Raw genomic sequence first — 21,386 nt, 5'->3', positions numbered from 1 at the left:
TATCAGTTCTAATAGTGTTCTGGCAGAGTCTTTAGGTTTTTCCAAGTATAAGATCATATTATCTGCAAACAAGGATAACTTGACTTCTTTTATTCCAATTTGGTTGCGCTTTATATCTTCTCTTGTCTAACTGATCTAGTTAGGACTTCCAGTACTATGTTGAAAAACAACAGTTAAAATGTGCATCCTTGTCATATTCCAGATCTTAGAGGAAAGACTTTCATGTATTCCACATTTGATACTAGCTTTGGGTCAGTTATGTATGTGTTTTATTGTGTTGGGGTATGTTCCTTCTAGAGCCATCTTTTTGAGGATTTTTATTACGAAGAGATGTTGAATTTTATTGAATGCTTTTTCAGCATTGATTGAAATTATCATATGTTTTTTGTCCTTCATTCTGTTCATATGATGTATCATATTGATTGAGTCACATAGGTTGTAACATTCTTGCAGCCCTGGCATAAATCTTACTTTGTTGTGATGGATGATCCTTTTATTGTGTTGTTTAATTTGGTTTACTAGTATTTTGTTCAGAATGTTTGCATCAATGTTAATCAGAGATATTGGCATGCTGTTTCTTGTTTGTTGTGTCTTTGGTTTTGTTTTCACAGTAATACTGGCCTCATAGAATGAGTTTGGAAGTGTTCCCCTGTCCTCTATTTTTTTGCAATAGTTTGAATAGGGTTGGTTTTGGTTCTTCTTTAAATTCTTGGTAAAATTCAGTAGTGAAACCATTGGGATCCAGAATTTTCTTTGATGTGAGACTTTTTATTATAGCATTCATCTCATTACTTGTTATTGGTCTATTCAGGTATTGAATTTCTTCATGATTCAATCTTAGTAGGTTTTATATATCTAGGGATTTATTTATTTATTCTAGGGTTTTCAATTTGTTGGGATATAGCTGCTCATTGTTGTCACTAATGATCTTTTGAATTTTTGCAGTATCAGTTGTAATGTCTCATTTTTCATCTCTGATTTTATTTGTGCTTCTTTCTTTTGTCCTACATTTGAATAAAACTTGCCTTTCAAAAATTTCACTTTTTATGTTTTTTGTCTTTCATATTTTTGTTACAATTTTAGCTATTTGTGCTCTGATATTTATTATTTCTTGTATCTACTAATGTTCGGTTTGGATTCCTCTTGCTTTCTGGTTCTTTAAGATGCATCATTAGGTTGTTTATTTGAGGTTTTTCTACTTTTTTTTCTTTTTTTTTTAGATAGAGTCTTGCTCTGTCGCCCAGGCTGGAGTGCAGTGGTGCGATCTCAGCTCACTGCAAGCTCCACCTCCCAGGTTCACACCATTCTCCTGCCTCAGCTTCCCCAGTAGCTGGGACCACAGGTGCCCGCCACCATGCCTGGCTAATTTTTTGCATTTTTAGTAGAGACGGGGTTTCACTGTGTTAGTCAGGATGGTCTTGATCTCCTGACCTCATGATCCTCCCACCTCAGCCTCCAAAAGTGCTGGGATTACAGACATGAGCCACTGCACCCGGCTGTTTTTCTACTTTTTTAATGCAGGTACCTACTGCTATAAACTTTCCTCTTAGCAATGCTTTTGCTGTATCCCATGGGTTTTAGTATGCTGTGTTTCCATTTTCATTTGTTTAAAGAAATTTGCTTTATAATCTCTTTATTGACTCACTCCTCATTCAGAAGCATACAGTTTATTTATATATGTTTGTATAGTTTTCAAAGTTCCTCTTGTTATTGATTTATACTTTTATTCCACTGTGGTCAAATTACTTAATATGATTTCAATTTTTTTTTAGTTTTTAAAGACTTGTTCTGTGACTTAACATATAGTCTATTCTCAAGAATAATCCATGTGCTGTGAAGAATTTGTATTTTGCAACTGTTGGATGAAATGTTCTCCAAATATCTATTAGGTCCATGTGGTCTATAGTGCAGATTAAGTTTAATGTTTCTTTGTTAATTTTTTGTATGTCCAATGCTGACAGTGGGGTGTTTAGTTCTCCAGTGATTATTGTATTGAGGTCTAACTCTCTTTAGCTCTAATAAAATTTGCTTTATATATCTGGGGGGTCCAGTGTTGTACATGAATATATTTAAAATTGTTATTTCCTCTTGCTGAAGTGACCCCTTAATCATTATGTAATTACTTTGTCTCTTTTCATAGTTTTTGTATTAAAATATATTTTATTTAATGTAAGTATAGTTACTCCAGCTTTTTATTTTTATTTCTTAGGTTTTAATTTGCATGTTATATCTTTTTAATACCTTTAGTTTTAGTCTGTGTGTCTTCATAGGTGAAGTGAGTTTCTTGTAGGCAGCATATATTTGGGTCATGGTTTTTTTTTGTTTTTTTTGTTTTTTTTTAATCCATTGAGCCATTTCATGTCCCTTCATTAGAGAATTTAGTTCATTTACATTCAATGTTCTTATTGATAGGTAGGAATTTACTACTTTCATTTTGTTCTTTGTTTTCTAGTAGTTTTATGGCCTTCTTTCCTTCCTGCTTGCCTGCCTTCCTTCCTGTCTTCCTTTGTGGAAAAGCGATTTTTCTCAGGTGGTGTGTTTTAATTTCTTGCTTTTCATATTTCATGTATCTACTTTTGTTTATTTATTTACTTAGGGCTACCACAATGCTTGCAAATTACATCTTATACACCATTTGTTTGTTTGTTTGTTTTGAGACTGAGTCTCACTCTGTTGCACAGGCTGGAGTGCAGTGGCATGATCTTGGCTCACTGCAAGCTCCACCTCCTGGGTTCACGCCACTCTCCTGCCTCAGCCTCCCGAGTAGCTGGGATTACAGGTGCCCACCACCATGCCCGGCTAATTTTTTTTTTTTTTTTTTTTTTTTTTGTATATTTAGTAGAGACGGGGTTTCACCGTGTTAGCCAGGATGGTCCTGATCTCCTGACCTCGTGATCTGCCTGCCTTGGCCTCCCAAAGTGCTGGGATTACAGGTGTGAGCTATCACGCCCAGCCCCATAAGCCATTATTTTAAACTGATGACAATGCATGACAATTTAACTCTGATTCTAAGAAAAAAAAAAGCAAGCAAAGAGAAAACTAAAAAAGACTGTGTAATTCAAGTTCATCACCCCACTATTTAACTTCTTGTTGTTTCTATTTATGTCATTTGTACTATTTTTAAATAAGTTTTTGTAGTTATTATTATTTTTTGAGACAGAGTCTCACTCTGTTTCCCAGTCTGGAGTGCAGTGGCGTGATCTCAGCTCACTGCAACCTCTGCCTCACAGGTGCGAGTGATTCTCTTACCTCAGCCTCCTGAGTAGCTGGGATTACAGGTGCACTCCACCATGCCCAGCTAATTTTTGTATTTTAGTAGAGATGGGGTTTCACCATGTTGGCCCACCCGGTCTCAAACTCCTGACCTCAAGCAATCTGCCCACTTTGGCCTCCCAATATGCTGGGATAACAGGCATGAGCCACTGTGCTTGGCCTACTTATTATTCTCAATAGGCTTGTCTTTTAGTCTTCATACTCAAGATATAAGTAATTTACATACCACAATTGCAATGTTAATGTATTCTGTGTTTGTGCACTTACTGTTATCAGTGAGTTTTGTACCCACATATAATTTTTTATTGCTTGATAATACCCATTTCTTTCAGATTGAAGAACTTTCTTTAGCATTTCCTGTGAGACAGGTCTGTGTTGACAAAACCCCTCAGCTTTTGTTTGTCTCAGAAAGTGTTTATTTCTGCTTCCTGTTTGAAGGATATGTTGGATATATTATTGGATATAACGTTCTTTTTTTTTTTTTTTTTTTTGAGATGGAGTCTCGCTCTGTCGCCCAGGCTGGAGCGCAGTGGCTGGATCTCCGCTCACTGCAAGCTCCGCCTCCCGGGTTCACGCCATTCTTTTGCCTCAGCCTCCCGAGTAGCTGGGACTACAGGCGCCCACCACCTCGCCTGGCTAGTTTTTTGTATTTTTTAGTAGAGTGGGGGTTTCACCGTGTTAGCCAGGATGGTCTCGATCTCCTGACTTCTCGACCCACCTATCTCGGCCTCCCAAAGTGCTGGGATTACAGGCTTGAGCCACCGCGCCCGGCCTGGATATAATGTTCTAAGACAAGATTTTTTCCTTCTGCACTTTGAATATGTCATGCCGCTCTCTCCTTGCCAGTAAGGTTGCCACTGAAAAGTTTGCTGGCAGACATTGGAGCTCCTTTGTATGTTATTTGTTTCTTTTCTGTTGATGCTTTAGTATCCTTATCCTTGACCTTTAGAAGTTTGATTATTAATTGTCTTATTTAGGTTACATGTGCTTGATGTTCTATGGCTTTCTTGTACTTAAATATTGATATCTCTCTCTGGATTTGAAAAGTTCTGTGTTATTATTTCTCTGAATAAACTTTCTACCCCAGTCTCTCTTTCTATTTCCTCTTTAAAGCCAGTATCTCTTAGATCTGTCCTTCTGAGGCTATTTTCTAAATATTGTAAGTGTGTTTCATTCTTTTTTCTTTTTTGTCCTCTGACTGTGTATTTTCAAGTATCCTGTCTTCAGCCTCGGTATTTATTCTGCTTGATTAGATCTGCCGTTGAGAGACTCTAATGCATTTTTCAGTTTGTCAACTGAATGTTTAAGTTCCAGAGTTTCTGCTTGACTTTTTAAAAATTTCAATCTCTTTGTTAAATTTCTTTGACAGGATTCTTAATTCCTTCTCTGTATTATTTTGAAGTTTGTTAAGCTTCCTTGAAATAGCTATTTTGAATCCTCTGTTCTGAAATGTTACATATGCCTGTCCTTCTGGGATTGGTCCCTGGTACCTTATTTTAGTTCAGTTGGTGAGGTCATGTTTTCCTGGATGGTCTTGATGCTTGTGGATGTTCACAATGTCTGGACTTTAAAGAGTTTGGTACTTATTTTTATCTTTGCAGTCGGGGCTTATTTGCACCATCCTCCTTGAGAGGGCATTCCAGGTATACAAAGAGAATTGAGTGTTGTGATCTAAGTTTTTGGTCACTACAGTTGTATCTGCACTAGATGGCACCCCAAGCCCAGTAATGTTGCAACTCTTGCGGACTCATGTAAGTATCACCTTGGTGGGCTTGGATAAAGTCTGGAGAAACTTTTTTGATTACCAGGCAGAGTCTCTTATTCTCATCCCTCAGTTTCCACCAAACAAATGAAGTCTTGCCATGTTGAACTGGAGTTGGTGAAGGGTGATGCAAGCAATCCTGTGTCCACCACAGCTGGGACCGTGCCAGGTCATACGGGAAGCCATTATGTTACTGAGCCTTTCCTAAGGCCTGTGGTGACTACTGCCAGGCTACAGATGACATTTATTCTAGGTCTAAGGGCTCTTTAGTCATAAAGTGGTGAATACTACCAAGACTGGATCTTTCTCTTTAGGGCAGTGGATTCCCTTCTGTCCCAGAGTGTGTCTAGAAATTCCAACAAGGAGCCTGGAATCAGAGGCTTCAGGTGCTTGCTGCCTTACTTATTGTGGCTAAGCTTATATCCAAGTTGCAAGACAAAGTCCTCTTTACTCTTTTACTCCTTTTACTCATTACTCTACTATCCTCAGGCAGAAGGAGTCTTTCCCTGAGCTGCACTGCCTGGGGTTGGAGGAGGGGTGATGCAAGAACTCCCTTGGCCACCCCATCTGGTGTCTCACTGGGTCACATTCACTCCAAGTCCACTGGCTCTGAGTCCAGTGCAGCACAAGGACTTGCCAAAGTTCTGCAGTCCCTGTGGACTGCCTTTAATATTTATTCAGGACTCCATGGCACTTTAGTTTCTGGTGGTGGGGCCAGGCAAAACTCAGGCTCTTGCCACTGGAGTGGAGGAGTCCCCTCTGGCTGGGGCTGCTTTAAATGCTTCTTCCATGGTCACTGGACAAATTCTGCCCTATGCTGTGTTCCACTGTCACAGGGCAGGACTGAGTTTCACTGCCAGTTCCTGCAATCATGTCTCTCTCCCTCACCCAAGCATACAGATTCTCTCTTCATGAGCTGCCAAAAGATGAGGAAGGAGTGATGTAGGCAATGCAACACTGTCGTTCCTGCCCACTTCAGTGCCTCTTTCCTTGACATAATGTTAGAACCAGCTACCGTGATTGCTTACCTGACTTTTGTATCTTATGGAGATGCTTTCTTGCGGGGATAGTTGTTAAATTTGGTGTTCCTCCATGGGAAGAATTGCTAGATTGTTCTATTTGGCCATCTTGCTTCCCCCAAATTTCCTAATTTTAAGTGCCTATAACAACAACAGCAAAGTAATAATAAGTTTAGAGAAAAAAATCAATGTCTAAACTTAACAAATTCTGTCTATAGGCCAGATTTGGTCCAGTGTAAGCATGAACTCCAGTCAAATTATCTGGGTTCCAATTTTTGCTTCAGGATGTACTAGATACATAACCTCACAAGTTAGTTCTGTTACCTCAGTCCTTAATATATAAAGTGAAACAAATAGCACCAACCTCCTACAATGTTTATGAGATGAAATGAGTTTCTAATATATTTCCATGTTTCTGAGACACCACTAAAAACAAGATGCATCATTATTTTATGTGCCCCTAAGAAAGAAAAGATGGCTGCTAATTAACCTATGACACAATGCTTTCTTATCACTCGGAATTGTTGTTTTATAATTATTTAAAGAGCTCTTTCAGAGTTATTTTCACAGTAATTTTTATCATATGTCACTTATGGGCGTGTGTGTGTGTGTGTGTGTGTGTGTAAGAAATACTAAGTGAAATAATTTGGTTTGTATTCTTAAAACCTCCCCACATTATTAGTCTGACATGAATTAGTTTTCCATTGTGATTTAAACACAGTATTATTGTTGGTGCTATTAGCAGCACTGGTGATGTAGCAGTTAAAAGAGTGCTCCCCATTGTCTCCTGGAATTTTTTCTAAGTCACTGAAACCATAACGAGAGTTTTCATGTTGGCACTTTCTTGATCTTACTAGAAGATGTCAATGGAGAATTTTCAAACAGGAAGACTTGTGTTCTTTCTTTAAATGGTCCTTAAGTTAAAGATTGTTGGCTAAACATTCAAAGGATTTCAATTGTTCCATCACTCACCTAGAATAACAACAAAAAAGTTTGTGCATATACAAACATCAACAGCTATATAATCACTGCTGTTTTTCTGAGAATTACTGTCAAAATTTTATTAATTATAAGATATTTTTGATTTTCCTAGATGATAAAATGTAAAAAAGCTTATTTGAAAAAGATAAAGAAATATCAAAGCATTTGATAAATAAAAATAAATTTTTATAGAGAAAAAAGCTAGTCTTTTCACTCAAGTCTCGGCTCCATCATTTATTATCTATACAGCCTTCTTTAAGACCTTGACCTTTTTATCTATAAAACAAACATAATTTGACTTGCAATCGTTGCATGTGACTATACATGGGTGAGTGGATGTTCACGTGCAGAGCATCTTGTGTATGTCAATTCAGCTATCTGAGTCTGAGGGCTGAAAGAACCAAAATTGGGGAAAGAAAGAAACATCAAAAGATTCATGAATTAGATATCTTTGGAAAAGGCAGACCAAATTTAAAAATTTCCTCAAAGAAGAAAAAACGGATATGTAATAATGGTTTTGCCCAATAAATGTAACCTGTTGAGAACAGAGGAGAAAAGTTGATGAGGAAAGAGAGGAAATAGCACAAAGAGAGAAGCATATGCCTACACTGGACATTCTGGTTGGGTGATCTCAGAAAGCTTGAGTCAAGGTCCATCTGTCTGACCTGGGATGTGTGTTCACACAAGTCCAGGAACAGTCATTGTTTGTAACGCTGAAGACTCTGGGGCCTCCTTTTTCCATTAAACTGGATTCCAAAGTCCCTCCTGTCAAAAAAATAAAACAAACAAACACACAAAAACAAACCACTGCTTCAGCTTTTTTGGTTATTTACAAACTGGCCTGTTGGCCTCTTCCTTACCCTAAGCCCCTGGAAGTATCTGGACTTAGAAAATGAGGTCAGTGCCAGAGAAAAGTAAGGCAGAGGGAACAGCTACCTCCCTCCTGCCCCACATCCAAGGATCACAAATGATTCGGAGAGCTGAATGAGGCATTGTATATTTCATTTACAATGATTGTACAACAGCTGTATAATCGATGTTGTTGAAGATATGAATGTTGCTCAGAGTGTAGCATAAATGTCCACAGTGAGCTGCAAATGTGAATAAGAATGGCCTTGCCTGCATAGTAATTGGTATTATTACTGGAATGAATGGGAAAGCCACATATGGATGAATGGGTGGAGCTACAAAAGGGTGCAGCCTCAGAGACAAATGGTAGCTTTTATTTTCTCTTATCCATGCCTGTTATTTCAAATAACCATCCACAGTGGGTGGAGGAAAAGGGATAGGAAGTAGGAATATAGTGGAGAAAGAGTGAAGCTGCTCATCTACTACTTTATATCATGCCCCTTCCTGTTTTCCAGTGCCTACACTTATTAATTATAACAGAGTATATCACACATCCCCTCCTGGAAAAACAAAATCTGTCTGTTACAAAGGGTAGAAGGATAGACTCAGGTGAAGGGTGTGGGGGTGGGGGGAGACATAGGGAAGAGAAACACTTCAGGTTAATTGGAGCTGAGAATATAAAATACTCGTCTTAAAGTGTGTGCTTCAGTTATGAGAAGGAAAGTGTCGAGATCATAATGTTTTCTGTGCAAGATTCAACACAGCATGGGTGTTTTAAAACAAGCAGTAATCATTTCTCATGGAGAAATTATAAGCAGCAGCTCCAGGCTCAGGACAAGCGCATGGGAGAGCCGTTCTTTTCATTTCTGTAGAAAGGCACAAGGAGAAACACGGTAGTTAGCAGATGAGTCCCTTGAACCAAATGGCAGAGTTAGTGACATACAGAATTATATAGTTCAATTTACTCATTGCTTTATTCATTCAGAGAGAAATGACACTGAATTCTCCTAGAATTTTGCATATTAGGAGGGAAGAAATTTTGGTTTTAAAAATCAAACTGTGTGGCTTCTGCAAAGGTTGCAAAGCAAATTGGTCAACTTCATAATCAGGAAATAACAGAAAATTGTTAAATGATTTATTTGGCAAAGCTGGCTATGTTATTTCTTTTAGAGAAGAGACTTTTTGAGCCTGATACAAAAACAGCCTCTGCCCCGATAGACACAGTTTTTGTTTGCTTGCTGTCATCCTGGGTGCACCTATGTGGCATCTGAATCACTATTAGGTCTCTGTTTAAAGATTCATTTTTTGCTAGAAATAATTTCTCTAAAGTAATAAACAATGCACTGCATAACACCACTTTAAAAATTCTTAGAAATAACTGCAAGGAAATTAGTTACAATTATTCACATAGTTCCTCAAAATGGTAGCACATGAGAAGAAAGAGGGGTCCCTCTCACCCGTTTTTTGAAGACCATCTTTGTTTACTTCATTCCCAAGTATTAAGAGATTGCATGATCCATTTGCATAGGATAACTAACATATACCACATCATTTGCACGTCTGCAAGTACACGTGAGTAACCGTAATTACACGTGACACCAATTACTCTATTACTTTGTATTAAATTATAATGGAAAATTCCACTAGAGAATTGAAGCCTAATTGCATCTTAATTTGCATAATTTTGCATATTAATTACATCTCAGATGAATAATAAATTTCAGCAGATTTTTAATTTATGCATAGACACAAAAACAAGTGGAGAAATAATTTAGAAAAAAATACCAGCAACTATTACTTAGGGCATTCAACTAATTTTGCTTAGTTTAGCAAAACAAAACTTGGTTTGTTTAATATAGCATCTTTAGACTGATTGCTGTTTATTGCACAATATGTCAGTCTTGAAACATAGGTGCAGGCATGGTTATTCTTAATAAAAAAGTGTTCAATTATAGCATTTTAAGTTTGATTTTTTATATTTTGATAAAACTGTCTCAGAGATAATATTGTTTCATTGGAAATATCTCTGTGATACATTTTGATTGAGACTTAATTTCTGTTGCAGTTATTTTAAATTCAAGGGATTATAAAAATAGAATATAAAAATATCTTTGTGAAGGAGATCACTAATAAAATATATCAAGTGTTTTCTTTCTTGAGTTTACTATGAAGTCACTCAAGATTGTTTTAGTGATTTTTGTATGAATGATTCAGAGTAAGAAATTCCATGTGTTTCGTTTTATAGCATATAACAATTTAGAGGAATGGCTTTCAAAGATTACTACTATTTTCTGACTGTTTTCTTTGTTTCTCACTGCTTGCACGGTAAACAGTAACATTTGTTCTTAATTGCTAGAGACCTGGGTTTTAAATTTAGTCACCTTTACTTTGGATTTATTAAATAAACAAAAGGTATATTTCTCAGAGTTAATTAATGCATTTTAGTTACATAGCTGTATCTAGGTTGACAGTCCTTAAAAAAAAGAAAAAAAAAACCACCGACTTAGTGTTCCTCAAATGAAAATATGTAACTGAAAATTCACTCAGTGTTCCTCAAATGACAATATGTAACTGAAAATTCATTTCATCTACTTCTTGCCTAAACCCAATCTGTATTGCTGTATACCTGCTGCCACTGTTAAAGGATGGGCGGAAACCTTTAGCTCTGCCTCCACTAAGTCTAATACTATGATCATTTGCCAAATTATACAAAAGGAGAGGATGACACGTCCTAATAAATCAGGAAACTGTCAGGATTAATAATCTCAGCCGTCATCTGTTTTCCTATAAAAGCCCTACTGGCATCAAATATTTTCCAGTTTGTTTGGCAGTTCTGTTGGTGCGGAAACTGGACCTGTGCCAGCCTGGTGCCGTGCAACCTCCAAGAAGCCATTCTATATGTCTTTTATAACATTAGTCTAAATTTCACAATTGTGCTGGTTCACAGGGCGGTAAGCAAGAAGTCTTTACAACATATGTTCCCCTTCTCCGGTGACCAATCATTGTTACGATTTGCTATTTGATAGGCAATAGTTTGAGCTTAAAGGCTTAGATTTGTCTTTGTTTCCTAATAGTTCAGTATTTTCTGTTTGTGTCAAAAAAGTTTGCCTTATTCTTAGGCAAGCTAGAAGCAATGGAAAAATAAAAACTCACCAGTGCTTTCTTTATTACATGAATTTCTATTAGGTGCTTGACTCTGGTCTTTGCTTTCTGTTGCCAGGTTACAGTCCTAGGAACACCTTTGATTGTTTGTATGTTTAAAAGCAGAAATAGTTCAGCTATCTAAAATATAACTGAATCGATGACTGCATCTGGTTTTTTTTGTTTGTTTGTTTGTTTTTTTTTACTTTTTTTGTTCAATCCTTTTGACCAGGTTCTTATATTAAAGAGAGGTTTGAGCTGGATGAATGCCTCAAACCAACCCAGTCTTTCCAACATTTAAACAATAGTTCCCTCTTGTGGCTATGCTTCAATAGTGCGATTTAAGAACGGAGGAAAGTAAAAATCTGGTGACTATTAAACAGATTTCGACACAGCATACTGTAGTGATCTACTTGCACCTTGTATTTAGAGGCATTCCCAGAACTCTCAAGTTTTTCTGACTTATTTTCAGTAAGGTATAAGTTTTGGTGTTTGGGGTGAAAGAACAGCCAAGCATCCTGATGCTTATTTCCTGGTGGTATTAGAAAAATACTCTCCTATAGGGGATAGAGTCCACATTTTAGGACATTTTTGAATATGTTAAAGTGTATGTTGGAAAAAAGGCAGTTGAGGCTGTCTCTGTAGCTTTAGAAATAAATTTATAACTTCACTATTAAAAATATTAATCATTTCCTAAAGGAACATCGTAAGTGTACAATTAAATCTAGATTATGCTTGTCCTTTCAGATTTTATCCTCAAAGATCATCTGAGAGGGGGTAAAAATCTTACAATTAACCAGCTCCTCTAAAATGATCTTTCCAAGCACCTTTGATATATGCTTTTAGAGATTTATTTTGAGTCAGATTTCCCCAGGGGCCACCATCTTACACTCTCCAAATTACCGTGATAAAAAGCATTCTTCTGACACCGTAACTGTAAACAGCCCACAAATACTTTCTGTCTGTGTTAAGCTATGTTCAGAACAGCAACAGCCAAGAGCTGTCCCTTAAGTAGATTTTTTTTTTTTTTCCTGAAGACTGTGTTTAATGTAAAAGTAAAGTGTTGTTAGTAACAGAGACAAGAATCTGCACCACGGTCATATGACTGTGTCTACAAAAGATTGCAGCCATCCACGCAAGTCGGATGCGATGTGTTTTAGTACACTTCAACATTCTGAGTAATTACAATGCCGACTTTCAATTCTACTTTAAGGATCCTTTTGAAAGAATGAAAGCATTCGTTCTTGTCAAGGCATTTTCAAGCCACAGTCTTTCTCATTCACCACAGAGTTTAAGTATTTGAAAGTTTAACATGGAAAATGAGGCTCGGGATGGAAACGGACATGATTTCTGTGTGTCGAAGGAGGGTAATAGAAAGAGAGCTGGTCGTCCAGAAGCAAGAGTATGGCGATAATATAATTACCGACAACATATCACTTACTCTTCCGATTCCAAATGAACTCCTTCCTTTCCCTCCCTCAGCTAGAACAGGCTCAGGCACCAAGTTACAAGTCTTTTCACTTCATTGCTGGGGCAGCTCCGCAGGTTTTGCTCATGAGCCTCCATTTTGTTTAGAAGTGCACACCTTTCCCTTGTTAATAAAAACACAGGCATTTAATTGTTAACTATTCACCTGCAAGATGAGTCACATCAAAAGCTCTCATAAGAGAGGAAGCTTATATATTAAGGAAATAGGACTAGCATCAACTTAAGTTTTAGTACAAATTCCAAAATTGAGAAGAATGATTTTCCCCCCCTTAAAATAGTGAACTTAAAAAGCAAAGTTATTTCCCATTTTGGTTTCTGATGCCACTGTCTACCATGACTGGGCTCGGGAGGCACCTTTGCACACGCATTTCCTTTTGTCACGTTCAACCCAGGTCTGGTCTGAAGCTTCCTGTGGAGTTAATGCCCAACCCACTATAATTCTTTCCCTTGACTTTTTTCCCTTTCTTTTTGTTCATTAAAAAGGTATAAGATTAGGCTGGGGGTAGTGGCTCACGCCTGTAATCCCAGCACTTGGAGAGGCCTAGGCAGGCGGATCACCTGAGGTCTGGAGTTCAAGACCAGCTTGGCCAACAAGGTGACACCCTGTCTCTGCTAAAAGGAAAGATACAAAAATTAGCCAGGCGTGGTGATGCTCACAAGCTGAGGCATGAGAATCTCTTGAACCTGGGAGGCAGAGATTGCAGTAAGCCAAGATCATGCCACTGCACCTCAGCTCAGTCTCAAAAAAAAAAAAAAAAAAAAGAAGAGATATGATTAAATGAAACAATGACCAGGAGATGTTCCTCCACAAATGTGTAGTGATTACCTTCTTGTGGGTATTGAAAAATGTCCATCAACTGGTTTTTTATATGAACTGTACCGTCAAACTGTTCATTGCTCCTTGCATTTGCTCACTTTTTGTCTCTGCTTCTGTCTGTCTCCCTCTCTGTTTGTCTGTTTCTCTCTTTCTTGTTGAGATTATCAATGTAATATACTTGCACAGGAAAAATAAAACCTAAAAAGCCAATTGGCTTCTTACCTTCCTCCTTCATTCTCTTAGGAAATCACAGAGCCCCTTGGAAGTTGGCAAAACAAAGAAGGAAATAGGGGAACTGTAACACAGAGGAATCAGAATTTAGATTTAATGATCCAGTAAAATGTCAACCAAATATTCAGGCTTTGAGACTGACACTTATTTGCCAGCTTTTTATTAATATTTTGCCAAAAAATGGTGAAGGAAGTCCTGATCATTACCATATATTCTGATCATTGTTTAATAAAGGAGACTTTAGCAACAAAAGAACAGATAGAACATAATCTCAGAAAGAAAAAAAGACATCCTTTTCCATTAGCTATATTTAGTTTTTAAAAATCATCACATTTATCTCATTTTTCTTCTTTTTATCCTTTATGCTTTTGTCAATTAGATTAGCTAAACTTCAGTATACAGAAGTGCTAGTCTATAGACTAAAATCTGGAACACATAAGCTCACTATTTGTTGTTCTTTAGAGTCCTGCTCAAATTTACCTCTTTCAAGAGATTCTCCTTAATTTCCCATGTGAAAATAAACAGTTGTTTCATCTAAGCTCCTACATATTATTTTATTTTCATCCATTTTATTTTGAATTTGATTGATACTGCACTTACCTCCATCTCCAGATTGTAAACTCCATGAGGTCAGGAATTCTTATTACTTATTCATTTTTTAAGGAGCACTCCATAAATGCCAGACGACCAAATGAACCCAAATCTGACAGAAAAAAGATATGATTTATGCAAGAGCTGATTTTTCCTTCCACGGAGCAGTAATTCCTGGTAGGCACATAGAAGGGGGGTTAGAAATGTTAGGAAGTGAAATCGGTCACCTTCACATCATGCTGGCAATGCCACAGTGCCTAAAAGGAAGATGTAAATTCTCCAAATTGTTCTATTTATATATATGTATTTATATATGTGTGTGTGTGTGTCTGAGGATTTAACTTCCAACCTCCAGATATGTACACACACGTAAATACACACACACACATTACACACATATACATCGAGTTACTGGAACTTTGCTCCAATTAAGAACACAACCTAAAGTTTCAATATGGAGAGGAAAATATGTATTTTTATTGGCCTTGCTCTTGGCTAGCCGCTTTTATTTTTCAGATTCTCTTTGCTAAACCTGATTCCTGGTGTGCTATGGTACAAAGATCTGTGGCTGTCATGGGGTTGCAGATTTTAGAGTTAGAAAGGTGTTAGGAATTGATCTGTCTCCACTTTCCAAATGTATGGAAAAGGAAATGGAGACCGAGGAAGACAAAACATCTAGGTCTTCGGACTTGCCAGCCAGTGCTTTTCCCACTCAAACTATTAAATTGACAGAAGGGAAAATCATGTGGCAATTTGTGCTTTTAAAACAGAGAATTTTTAGAGGCAATCTAATTATTTTTATATTACATTAAGAAAGGAAGAAAGGGAAGAAGAGCGAGGCACCAAAATCAAGAAGGTAAGCTCTTTGGAAAACCTGGTTTTCATCAGCTGGTCATAACCTCTGGAGTGAAGACTGGGCCCAGAGGAATATTCCGGACCGATCTATTCTTGGCAGAAACTGCTTTTTGGGTGAGTAAGCCGCCCACTAGCCTTTTTTTTTCTCCCATCATCTAGATAAAAATGAGTGTTTAAAAACTGTGCTAAAATTTTCAAAAACACCTTAAAAAGATTCCATTACTTAAAGTGATTTGGATAATTGTGTTCAATGGTAGCCATTATTTAAAAATATAATTAGTTGCTGAACTCAGAGAAGGAGGGAAATTTCTGCAGGTGTTTCTCATTATTTGCTATGCATACAAAATATCTGCATAAATTACCATTATTATTCCAATGTATACTAAGAGACAATAAAGCATTAGCAAGCAAAGAAGAACGTTGTTGACCCACAGACTGTGAGAGAGAGGCCTGGATGCACAGTAATAGTGTGTTGGCCTTCAGTGCTGTTGCTGCACATGTGCTACCGCATTCAGGATTAAAAGAAACAATTTTGCACCTGTAACAATGTTACATATGGAATGTAACTCCATCAGAAAGATATTTAAAATAGGAGAAGGGGCAGGGAGAAACAAAACAACTGGAAAAAAATAAGGCTATAATTGTTTCAAAAGGGTGACACACACTTAAACTAGGTATCTCGGATTTCTTTGAGCTTAAAGCCCTAGCAGAACAGACAACTGAATTTTTTTAAGTATGTGGTGCATTTGCCAGTTTTCTTTCATTATTGTTAGGGTTTGATGGCAATGTTATTGTCAGTATGGTCCAACCGAACTCTCTACGATGATGGAAATATTCCATATCTGCATAATCCAGCAGTAGCCATTAGTCACATGTGGCTGTTGAGTCCCTGAAATGTAGCTGGTGCAACTAAGTAATTGATTTTTTACAATTTAATTTTAATTAATTTAAATATAAATAACCACATCTGGTGGCTAATGTAATGGACAGCATAGGGAAGTTAGTTGCACTGAGTGGTCCTTGTCAATAAAAATGGTAACTAATATCTTTTGAGTACTTACTACATACCAGGCACTGGGCTAAATATTATCTCATTTAATTAACACCACAACTCTATGAAGTAGGTACTTTTATGCTTGAGAAGACTGAGGTCCGTAGAAATTAAGGTATTTGTCTTGATGTCACCAGACCAGCATATGAAGGAGTCAAGATATAATCTAGGCAGTCTAACTCCAGATTTCTCCCTATGAACTCTTGTTAAGGTGGCATCAAGAAACAACACACTGCTGAATTTACTCTACTAATCCACAATAAATCAACTTCTGTCAGTCTCTAATATGAAATCAAATGATAAATGAATATGTGTCACATTGGAAGTAAAGATTATCCAGTGATCAATCCAACTCTTAGGATTGACAAGAGGGAGGCCTAAAGCAGATGAGTTCAAACGTGTTAGTGCTTAGTAAGCTTAAAACCAAGGTCATTGTAATATATGCAAATGTAGCGAGTGTCCCAAACTGCACGTAACATAGCAAACACTCATAAAATGGTGTGTGTGCATCCTCCAGGGAAATCTGATACAGCGACCAAGAAGGAAGACTTGGAAGAGATGTTGGGGCCTGATCATTTGGTGATGAAAAGCAAATGAAAAATACTGCCTGGAGGCTGGGTTCGGTGGCTTACACCTGTAATGCCAGCACTTTGGAAGGCCAAGGTAGGTGGATCACCTGAGCTCAGGAGTTCAAGGCTAGCCTGGGCAACATGGTGAAACCCCATCTCTACTGAAAATGCAAAATATTAGCCAGGTGTGGTGGAGTGCACCTGTGGTCCCAGCTACTTGGGGGGCTAAGATGGGAGGATTGCTTGACCCTGGAAGGTGGAGGTTGCAGTGAACAGAGACTGAGATTGTGCCTCCAAACTAGGTCACAGAGTAAGACCCAGTCTCAAAAGAAAAAAAAAGAAAAAGAAAGAGAAAGACTGAAAGAAAAGAAAAATACTCATTGGGAAATGAAAGTAAGCCACTAACAATTTGATACATCATTCTGCTTTTCATTTATAATTCTTGCATGATATGAGTAACACTCTGCTGATATAATATCCCCAGCCACTTATAGTTCAAGAGTTCACAAACCAGTTCATGTTTCAGGCCCATCCAAACAAGAGACTGCTACTAAGGGATCAAAGGAGAAAACAAGGCAGAAAATTGGTACATCTTATTTTTAATAATTCCCATATTATAATGGATATTAACAAAAACCTGTTTTGAATCTTGCTGCCATAGCTTTTAGAATAATCTTAAAATTCATGCAATCTTTGTGGGGGTTCTGTACTTCTACATATATTTTGACTAAAATCGACTAGAATCTTTTGTCCAGATGGTAAAAGAAAACTTTCTTTTTGCCTTAGCTAGGTGCTTTACACATCTTAGGTAGGCAAAATTATTCATATTGGACTTCAGAGAGATTAAGTAATTCACCCAATGACATCCAACCAGTGAGTTAGAAAATCAAGATGTGAACTCAAGTTCTGTGTCTATCAAGTTCCAAAAATTGTGTCTATCAAGTTCCAAAAATTGTCACTCTCTACTGCTCTGACCTGCTCCCCACTGCCATACAGTATTGTCTGTGATCTGGGCTTAAAATTATGAATATAGTTGTATTAGTCCATTTTCATGCTGCTGATAAAGACATACCTGAGACTGGGCAATTTACAAAAGAAAGAGGTTTAATGGGACTTACAGAACCACATGGGTGGGGAAGCCTCACAATCATGGCAGAAGGCAAGGAAGAGCAAGTCACATCTTACATGAATGGCAACAGGCAAAAAAAGCTTGAGCAGGGAAACTCCCTTTTTTTAAAACCATCAGATCTTGTGAGATTCATTCACCACCACAAGAACAGCACAGGAAAGACCTGCCCCCATAGTTCAATCACCTCCCACTGGGTTCCTCCCATAACACATGGGAATTGTGGGAATTACAAGATGAGATTTGGGTGGGGACACGGGGCCAAACCATATCATTCCACCTCTGGCCCCTCCCAAATCTCTTATCTTCACATTTCAAAACCAATCATACCTTTCCACAGTCCCCCAAGTCTCAACTTATTTTGGCATTAACTCAAAAGTCCACAGTCCAAAGTCTCAACCATGACAAGGCAAGTCTCTTCTGCCTATGAGCCTGTAAAATCAAAAGCAAGTTAGTTACTTCCTAGATACAATGGGGGTAGAAGCATTGGGTAAATACAGCCATTTCAAATAGAAGAAATTGGCAAAAACCAAGGGGCTACAGGCCCCATGCAAGTTTGAAATCCAGCGGGGTAGTCAAATCTTAAAACTCCAAAATGATCTCCTTTGACTCCATGTCTCACATCCAGGTCACACTGATGCAAGAGGTGGGTTCCCATGGTCTTGGGTAGCTCCACCTCAGTGGCTTTGCAGGGTATAGACCCCCTCCTGGCTGCTTTCATGGGCTGGCATTAAGTGTTTGTGGCATTAAGGTGCACTGTGCAAGCTGTCGGGGGATCTACCATTCAGGAGTCTGGAGGATGATGGCCCTCTTCTCACAGCTCCACCAGGCAGTGCCCCAGTAGGGACTCTGTGTGTGGGGGCTCCCACCCCACATTTTCCTTCTGCACTGCCCTAGCAGAGGTTCTCCTTGAGGGCCCTGCCCCTGCAGCAAACTTTTGCCAGGGTATCCAGGCATTTCCGTACATCTTCTGAAATCTAGGTAGAGGTTCCCAAACCTCAATTATTGACTTCTGAGCACCTGCAGGCTCAACACCACATAGAAGCTGCCAAGGCTTGGGGCTTCCACCCTCTGAAGCAACAGCCCAAGCTGTTGGTCCCTTTTAGTCAATGGTTGGAGCACCTGGGACACAGGGCACCAAGTCCCTAGACTGCACACAGCAGAGGGATCCTGGGCCTGACCCACTAAAGCATTTTTTCCTCCTAAAACTCTGGGCCTGTGCTGTGAGGAGCTGCCATGAAGACCTCTGACTTGCCCTGGAGACATTTTCCCCATTGTCTTGGGGATTCACATTCAGCTCCTCATTACTCATGCAAATTTCTGCAGCCAACTTGAATTTCTCCTCAGAAAATTGGATTTTCTTTTTATCAAATTGTAAGTCTACAAATGTTTCAAACTTTTATGCTCTGTTTCCCTTTTTAAATTGAAGGCTTTTAACAGCACGCAAGTCACCTCTTGAATGCTTTGCTGCTTAGAAATTTTTTCCACCAGATACCCTAAATCATCGCTCTGAAGTTCAAAGTTCCACAAATCTCTAGGGCAGGGGCAAAATTCTGCCAGTCTCATTGCTAAAACATAACAACAGTCACCTTTACTCCATTTCCCAACAAGTTCCTCGTCTCCATGTGAGACCACCTTAGCCTTGATTTCATTGTCCATATCATTAACAGCACTTTGTTCAAAGCCATTCAACAAGTCTCTAGGAGGTTCCAAACTTTTTCACATTTCCCTGTCTTCTTCTGAGCCCTCCAAACTGTTCCAACCTTTGCTTATTACCCAGTTCCAAAGTCACGTCCACATTTTTGGGTATAGTTTCAGCAGTGCCCCACTCTACTGGTACCAATTTACTGTATTAGTCTGTTTCGTGCTGTATGTCATAAACACACACCCGAGACTGGGCAATTTACAAAAGAGCAAGGTTTAATTAGACTTACGGTTCCACCTGGCTGGGGAAGCCTCACAATCATGGCGTAAGGCAAAGAGGAGCAAGTCACATCTCACGTGCATGGTGGCAGGCAAAGAGAGCTTGCACAGGGAAACTCCCATTTTTTAAAACCATCAGATCTTGTAAGGCTCATTCACCACCACCAGAACAGCACAGGAAAGACCCACCTCCCCCAATAATCCAATCACCTCCCACTGAGTTCCTCCCACAACACGTGGGAATTGTGGAAGTTACAAGATGAGATTTGGGTGGGGACACAGAGCCAAACCATATCAATAATCCAGTCTCATTTTTGGTATTCCACAAAATCAGATCTTCAAAGACACAAACCAATTCATCAGATTTGCATAACAACATGCCTCAAAATCCTGGCTAATTCTGTTCCTTTCAAACTAAATGAAACTTCACACTCTTTTCCTGCCCCCAGCCTGTGCCGTCTCCCACAAAACTTTCCTAATTTCTAATTCTTCACAGGAATTTTACTGCACACCTGCCCCATCTGCTTTTTAGGATCAAAACTAATTACCCCCTTGAGTTCTCACAGTCATTCCTCTGTGTTTGCATCTATTACACTGTATTATGGTTGCTATTTAAGTACCCGTGTTCTCCACTCCACCACTCAAAGTTGCATTTTATCCTCTGCTCCCTTTTTGTGTGTGTGTCTTCAGTAACTGACAAAGTGTCTGCATATAATAAATGCTTAAATATTTGTTGAATTCAAATGAACTAAATAAAAACAAGCAAGTTCACACAAACTTCTCCAAATATGAATTAAACCAGGGTATACATTTTCACACTGATAATAATGCTATCAAATGAGCCAGTTATAACAATGATCTCTTTATGATTGTATTTACATGGTATTTTATAACAGTTTGGTTCTCACTTTGTTTCCCAACAAAACAATGAGCCCTTTAAAGTTATTATTTATATTAGTATAGCACATATGTTAAGAGCACAGACTCAAATTTATAAGTAAATAGTGCTCAGGTCTTAATTTAACACGGTGACTGATAGATGACATGGAGACATCAATGCCACTGAAAGAAAAGTTTAATGTCATTCACACTTTGAGAAACAAGAGGTGTGGCATGCCATGCAGGGCCACAGGAAGAGACAGCAGATTTGGATAGGAGACAGAAATAGGGCTTTGGAGGAAGCCTAGGCCAGAGGTTTTATTGGTGTTTCTGTAGGAAAGGCAAGGTGGGGTAGAATAACATGTTCAGGATTGACTAGTTTGAATAATTCCAATGGGCTTTGGGCTATGGGAGTGGTCTTAGTTGCCTGGTATCTGACCCTGGAATAATTTAGGTAGGAGGAAATATTGGCTTGGTGTATGAGACTACATAAAGCAGGTGGTTGGAGATTAGTTGGTTTGGGTATGAAAGGTATGCTCATGGCCTAGCCCTTTGTTATCTCTAAAGAGTGGCTCACCCTTGGAAGGACAGACTTCACTGACCATCAAGATTTTTAAGATTTCAAAACATAAGATACAGAAAATGAAAAACATGACTAATACAATGACCTTGAACAAGTTGCTCAACCTCTCTCATTTTCCTCATCTGTAAAATGGGGATAATAATTACAACATCATAGGGTTGTGGTGAGGATCAAATGAATTAATATACGTAAGACAGATAGAACAGTATATGACATATACAATATGATGTAAAAATTAGCAATAATAT

At 38.4% G+C, this 21,386-nt stretch overlaps 2 long non-coding RNA genes across 2 annotated transcripts in view; both read right to left on the bottom strand.

The window, feature by feature from the left end:
* Nucleotides 1-13,545: 13,545 nt before the first annotated feature.
* On the bottom strand, nucleotides 13,546-14,249 carry LOC139361861 (uncharacterized). The gene is made up of 2 exons (XR_011619653.1): nucleotides 14,162-14,249; nucleotides 13,546-13,625 (listed from the first exon to the last, which is right to left on the bottom strand). It is a non-coding gene; the product is annotated as an uncharacterized lncRNA (long non-coding RNA).
* A 3-nt stretch (nucleotides 14,250-14,252) lies between these two features.
* The window catches only part of LOC105465817 (uncharacterized), a 157,421-nt gene continuing 150,287 nt past the window's right edge, over nucleotides 14,253-21,386 (bottom strand). The window contains exons 5-6 of the long non-coding RNA XR_977811.3: nucleotides 18,084-18,185; nucleotides 14,253-14,326 (exon numbers count right to left, since the gene is read on the bottom strand). This is a non-coding gene — a long non-coding RNA (uncharacterized lncRNA). The remainder of the gene's footprint in view (nucleotides 14,327-18,083; nucleotides 18,186-21,386) is intronic.

The sequence above is a fragment of the Macaca nemestrina genome, chromosome 2 (genome assembly GCF_043159975.1).
Source record: "Macaca nemestrina isolate mMacNem1 chromosome 2, mMacNem.hap1, whole genome shotgun sequence".
NCBI classification, from domain to species: domain Eukaryota; kingdom Metazoa; phylum Chordata; class Mammalia; order Primates; family Cercopithecidae; genus Macaca; species Macaca nemestrina.
This window is presented reverse-complemented; position numbering and strand designations above follow the sequence as displayed.